The sequence below is a fragment of the Centruroides sculpturatus genome, unplaced genomic scaffold (genome assembly GCF_000671375.1).
Source record: "Centruroides sculpturatus isolate CEXI.00-Female unplaced genomic scaffold, Cexi_2.0 scaffold1365, whole genome shotgun sequence".
In the NCBI taxonomy this organism is placed as follows: domain Eukaryota; kingdom Metazoa; phylum Arthropoda; class Arachnida; order Scorpiones; family Buthidae; genus Centruroides; species Centruroides sculpturatus.
Genome location: NW_019385614.1, coordinates 17302 through 24591, shown reverse-complemented (window position 1 = coordinate 24591; position 7290 = coordinate 17302). Strand labels below are relative to the sequence as shown.

The 7290-nt window shown below is 26.9% G+C and overlaps 1 pseudogene; it reads left to right on the top strand.

Moving 5' to 3' along the window:
* Positions 1-7290, top strand: part of LOC111640594 — a 68451-nt pseudogene that overhangs the window by 48365 nt on the left and 12796 nt on the right.

Here is a 7290-nt window from a genome sequence, read left to right as displayed (position 1 = left end):
TTTTAAGTCTCCAAATTTTTTCAAAAATTTTATCGCGATTTTAATCTACCTTTAATGACTCACGATTAACGCTTAATTGTTTTTTAATGCGATTATTTTTATCAAATTTTATTCATCGTTCTAAAGTTGTAGTGCACAGGTTTTACATCGGTAAAGTTATTTAAGGCTGATTTTTCAGTGTTACTCTTCTATTCTTTTCATGGCATAAATGACCTCAGATTAATATTCTATTTTTGATATTTTTTTATTGTCTTCAATATCATAGTAGGTGACTACCATAGGATATACTAGATTTTTTATGGTTGTATTTCTGTGATGCATTTTCAACAGTTTATTTGTAATCTTGGTGTTTACATTTGGAAAGATTTTATTCAATACTTGGTTTTATGATGATATTCAATATCCTGTTAAAAAAATAGTTTCCAACAAACTCAAGAATTTTTTGAAGTTTATTAAATAAAATATAGCATAACAAGCAAGTTATGAAAAAGCATTGTTACTATTTACGTATAAAATATAAAGATGCTGTTTTCTTCTGTTATGAAACAAAAATAATTTATTTCTTTATCAAGATTATTATGATAAAAGGTAATCATTTTATTCAATGTACAAATATCTACCAAAATTGAGTTTTAGTGTAAAGAAGATAGTGATTCCATTCTAACAAGTTCAATTGTAATCATTCCTAAATTGTTCTTATATTCTAATGAAATTTTAACAGTATAGAATTACTGTTTTGTATTTTGATTGTAAGCTAAAATTGAAGCTAAAGAAATTAATACTCTTTATGAAAAACTTTATTCATATCACAATAATGTGATAAATATGAGAGAATAGAAATTTGTTAAACATCATCAGTTTAACAAATTTTCGTCTCTTGTAGTCATCAGATTTTTTCTCAATTTACAATTATTTAAAAACTGTGACATCTCTGTAGATTTCAAAATATTTAATATATATATAATATAATATATATTCTATATTTTAAATAATACTTTCTTTATTATTAATATTTTGAGTCAAAAAACTGGCCAAACTTTTACAATAGTCTAGTATTTATATTGTAAATGATAATTTAATAAATTGTTTAAGAAAAATAACCACGAATAAATTATATTTTATTACAGAAAGACGATGTCTTAAAAACTACAGTTGATAAAAATCGTAATCTAAATAGTCAATTTCGTAAGGAACGTGATGAATGGCAAGCTGAATTAGCAGAAGCAGAAAACAAATTACGAGCTGAAATTAAAAGGAAAGAGCGTATATAACGAGAATTAGAACAAATTAAATATCAGAGAGATGAAGAACTGCTCTCGACGCGTGATCGAATCGTACAGTTGGAACGTGATCAGAGAAAAGCTCAAGTACAAGGAACTCAGCTTCAAGAAAAAGAAAAAAAAGTGCAACAACTGACGAAAGATATAGAAAAAATAGATCTGAATATGATGATCTAACAACTAGATACGAACACTTGGAAAAAGATTTCGTTGAAGTTAAATCTCGATTTGTAACTGAAAAAAAGCAATTACAAAATAAATATTCTACAGTAAAACGTGATTATGATAAAGTTTCTTCAGAACTGAAAACATTTCGTGAAACCTATAACAATCGATATGGATCATTATTAAAAGAAAAATCAGAACTTCAGGTAGGATATTGCATTATTACACTTTATATATTAATTTAATTTGTATAGTCAATTATAATAAAAATTTATTTTAATACAGCTTAACACAAAATTTATAATATATATAAATATATGTAATGTAATATACAATAAACTTAAATATATGTATTAGATTTCAGGGGCGTGCCGTGACATTTGATGATAGGGAAGCTGTGTTTCTATAAGAAGCCGACATCCAGGGGCAATCAGTTAATTCTATCTTTATATGTATTTTTAATAGGTTATTTATCTGACGTACTTAATAAACAAGTTTATTATAATTACCTCTGTTATTAGATCTAATATATTCCATATGCCCTCTAAATGCCAATTCTTGCTTTGATAAAAACATATAACATCTATTTATTTAAATACTAGCTTAACCGTCGCGCATTGCTGCGATCTCAGAAGAAAGGAAATTCAAGCAAACTCGTTATGATAAAATTAAATTTACATTTCATCATTTTTATTGAAACTTATCATGATTATTTATTTTCATCGGTAAAACATTTCAAAGTGTCGTTTCAATTTTATTTATTTATTGGAGTGCTTTGTGGATACACGATATTTTTTGTTTTTCCGTCTGGTGCGTACACGAATAAATCGGAAGGTTTTCCGACGCGTGAGCGAGCCGGTTACTTACAATTTTTCATGCGAGAAGCGCGGATTCTCCAAATTTAGCCCATACACTCGCAGCGATTGTCATTAGTGCGATATTCTCCATTTATATATATATATATATTTTAATCCTTTATAATTTTAATTATTTAATTGCCCCTTTCTATCTTCCTTGGCATGTTGTGAAATTTCTCATAGTCGGATAATAAACCGTCTTATTGTAATTTGTGTTTTTAAATTATTTTGAGTCGATATTAAAATTTGGAAAAGGAGGATACCTAGATCGGTAAAATACGCGAATTTCTTCCTACAACTTCGGTTGTTGTTCGGGGTACAGTTAAGGTTTTAACGAAGTTCGAGCGAATACATAATTAGCATAAATAAGTTGAAATAAAGTGATTAAACAAAAATTATTACAAATATCGTAAATAACAGTTCATATATAGAAATATGTTTTGAAGGGGGGAAATGGTCTTCACAATTTGAAATGGATCGGACACGCACTGCTCGAATGCTCGTGTAAACGCGCGCCATCTATCGTAGGATAAATGCCAGAAACCTTCGCGGGAGTGTATTAAAAAACCTTCTCAAAGTTTTATGGCAATCAAATGAACGGTGTGGTAATGCATGAAGGACATAAGACACACACACAGACATNCCGTCGTTCCTAAATGCCTACAAACAGCAGTGCACTCCTGTTGCAGAGCGACCGCTATTAACAAATGCACCCAAAAACTGTTACCAGTTGATGATGCTCATGCTGAGATCATCATATAAAATGAATAATCCTCTGGTAAAATATTTACTTAAATAATAAATAAGTAATTTACCTATGAAAAAAATGAATAATAAATCTGATTTAAATAAGAATTTAACAACATGTTTTTTAATTTTTGGAACCTAATCCCCCTTTTTGCACTAATTCTTTGTTTCATATAACACGGATTCGCATAACACGGCAATTTTTTGGAACGTAACTCCCGTTTTATATGGGGTTACCTGTATTTACATGATATAATATTATATTTTGTCATTAAAATGGAATGGACAAAAATTTTCTTCATTTTCATAATGAGCAAATTCTAATGCTGGATAAAATACAGAGAAAATTGGTTTCAGCCCTTGTTAAGAATGAACAGCAGTAATTTTCCTGAAGTAAATGCAGGTTGATGATGATGTCTCTCTGTATACTTATAAAATATCACATTTATTTCTGTTATAACTGAATTTATATAAAAATAACTTTAACTGCTATTAATTAGAGAATTAATAACAGTTAAAGTTATAAGTATTTGTAATAAAGTTATGTTCCATAGAACTTAAATGATATAGCATTCAAAAATTATACCTAATCTTTAACTTATCTGTGTAATATTTATTGGATAGGAATTTCATAGATTATACAAAACTTTTAAGGTTTAAAATAAACAGGAATGAATAATTGCTCTCAATTTCTTAAGATTTGACTAATATAATAAAACGTTTTTCTAACATAAATATTAGTTTGCAATCTGTCAAAAAGTTTATATTGTAGATCACTATTCCATTGGATTAATCATACATGGTTACATATAAAGTACAGAAGAGTTACAAACTTTAAATTATTATGGGTATTTTACAATTAGAATGTAACTGTAGTAATGCTAAGTATAGTTAATAGGTCAGCTAATGAGTTAAAGGATTTCAGTTCATCAATTAAAGTTCTTTAAATGTTTAACTGAAGATGTCAAAAGAATTTTTTTTTGCAAAAATAATCTGAAGGATATTTAGATTTAAAATCACAGTGTAAAAATCAAATCTTAAATTTAAAACTACTGATATATAGCTACTAAATGAATAAGTTCTAAAATAAAGCTTTGAAAGCATTAAAGAAGAAAAATCAAGATTTATTTTGTTTATTTTATTCAGGATAGGGTTAAAGAACTACAAGCAAAAGCTGCAAAATATTCATCTTGGGACCAAGAAAAAAGAAGAATGAAGGATACAATTGAAGAAAAGGATAGTTTGATAGAATCGTATCGTAAAGAAGAACGTCATTTAAAAGATGAAAGGGAGCGATTAAGAAAAAGGGCAAGTATTTATGAAACAATAGTAAATTGATTTAAGTAATCAAACAGTAATACTTAAAAATTTTACTTTATTTTTCAACTTAAATAGTTGGAAGAAATAAGTAAAAAACTAGCAGATGCAGAAAGAGCAGAAAAAACAAGTAGATCTCTTTCAGTCATAGGACGATCAGATAGCATGCGAGAAGACTACAAAGCCGAATTAGCAGCACTGAAAGAAGATTATGAAGGTCGTATGACAATGATGAACTCAGAAATGCAAAATATGCAGACTCAAATTATTTCGTTAGCTCGAGAGAGAGATCAACTTAAAGAAAAATTGATGAGTTCGGAAACCAAAACTAAAGAAGTTTTATCCGGATCTATAAGAAGAGAAAAAATGGTATCAAAATTTATTTAACGCAATAGTAATAATTTTAAGATGTTTTATTACTGTCAAAAATTCTCTTGCAAGTAATTTTTATTTTGCTCTAAACTAAAATAAAATTTATATATAAAGTATTATTATAAAAATATTTAAAGTATTATACAGTAGAGCGTCGATTATCTGAACGTCGATCAACTGAAACACGGTTAACCGGAAGCATTCCAGTAGGACTGTGTCATGCTGAATCAAACTTTTTTGATACTATATTTACTCTGTTTAAAAACTGCAATGTAGCACAGTAATCAACACATGGCATAACTCATTCATTTATTCCAGCTTTTGTTGAGACGCGTTTCTATACACGTTTTCACGTTCGGGACTATATTTACTTCTAAATTATAATTTTTTTTTTTTAATATTTTTTAATATATTTATTTTGTTTGTACAAAATAAAGAAATAATTTTTAATGCCACGATTATTATTATAAAAATTTTCATTAGGCTTAACATCGACAAAAATTCAACACAAAACGACACGCAATGGAGAAAAATTTAAACACGGTGTATATTAATATACTCAGCGGCGGCCTTATCCATTGCGAGGCCCTGGGCGGCAGATCTTTGCGAGGCCCTTGTCCTTTGTGCAAAGTATGTGAATTGAAATAGTAGGCACTTATTAATATTAATATATNCAATCATCAATGAGTAATTTGATGATGCTTTGCTTTAAAACAAAAGCTTGAAGTTGCAATATGAAACTGATAAGAATAGTTGGGAAATAGAAACTGCTGAATTGCAATCAAGAATTAATCAGGTATGTTTTTTCTGTTTTAAATGTAACAAAAAGTCATAACCCAAAATATATAATGATCAACAAACAATCATAAATTATAAATTAATTGAATTATAATACAAAAATAATTTGTAATTTTTGTATACATAACTATTATAATTTGTAACTATTAATATGTTAGTCACAATCATATTTTATTTGAATAACTTGACAGAATAGGAAATGAAATTTTAATACCATTTACATTTATTGATAATATTGTTTCTGAATAAACATCTAAAGAACCCAATGTATTAATCACCATCCAACCATCAGTTAAAGTAATAGAGCAATATTACACAACAGTTAAAATAGAAATTACATGAATAGAAATTAGAGGTAGACATTAGGTGCCACTTCTTGTAGAAAGTAATAACTATAATTTTAATATAATTTAGAATATTCTCAATGTTTAATTTCTATTCATGTAATTTCTACGTATTAACTGTTGTGTAATATTGCCCAATTTAATTTGAATGATGGTTGGATGATATTTTTTCTGACATAAAGACTATTATTTAGTTAACTTTTTTCAATAATTTTCAACAGTTTACTATAATTTATTTAATCTCAAATGAATGGAATATAAAAGAAAAATTATATTTTAATTTTCTAGGTCCTTTTTCTTTCTAGAAACTGTTTAAATTGTACTAAAAATATTTAACTATGATTTGTGATACCCTAAAACCATTCCAAAAACTATTACTGATACAATGTCATTTATACCGTATGTATATACAGATTTATACTGTAAATACCATTAATAATTAACTACTTAGGTTTTATAAATTCAATGTGGTGTGAATAACAATTTGGTAGAGATCTTATTAAAATTAAGAAACCAGATACTTGATTTTTATAAAGAAAAGGACTATAAAAATCAAGGAAAGGTAATATATTATGTTTTTGTTGACACAACTTCAATATAAAAATATATTTACTGTACATATGATGATGCCTAACATCTAATCAGGAGAAAATGCAGTTTGATTAGGAAATTTAAAAATTGGCATTCATATTATAAAGCTTTAAAATTTGGGATTTATAATGTAGCTTTAGAATATGATAATGATAAAATAACTCATTAAATTATCTTGTTAACATTGTATAGTAGAAAATTACAATAACAAAATAATTATTTGAATTTCATGTAAAGAATTCAATGTTAATGAAATTATAGCTTATAATGTATTAAATAATATAAAGCAATACGATATCTAAAGAATTTAACAACAACAATCTATATTTTCATAGATTGTTGTTATTAAATTGTTTATTTTTATATTTTTTACTACTGATTTTTATTTTATTACAACTTCAGCTCGAAGAACAAAAATTATTAGAAAGTGCAAGAGGATCATCAAGAACCTATGCCAGAACACGTTTAGAATTAGCTTGGGAGAAGGAACGAGCAGAACAGCAGCGTCTTTTGTCTGAAGCGCAACATGTTATGTCAGACCTGAAATCTAAGTTAATTAATGTAGAAAAACAGAGAGATAAAGAAAAACGTGATGCGAAAAAACGATTTCATGATCTCAAAAATGCCATTGAGAAAGAACACAGAGATATTAAAAAGAAAATGGCACAGGTAAAAGAATAATAATGTTAATAAACATAATAATGTGATTTAGTGAATATATGATTATAATGCTTTTAAGACTTTTATTTCATTTAAAATTTAATTAATCATTATCATAGTTTATTACTTTATAAAAATTTTATAAAGTAAAACTAATTT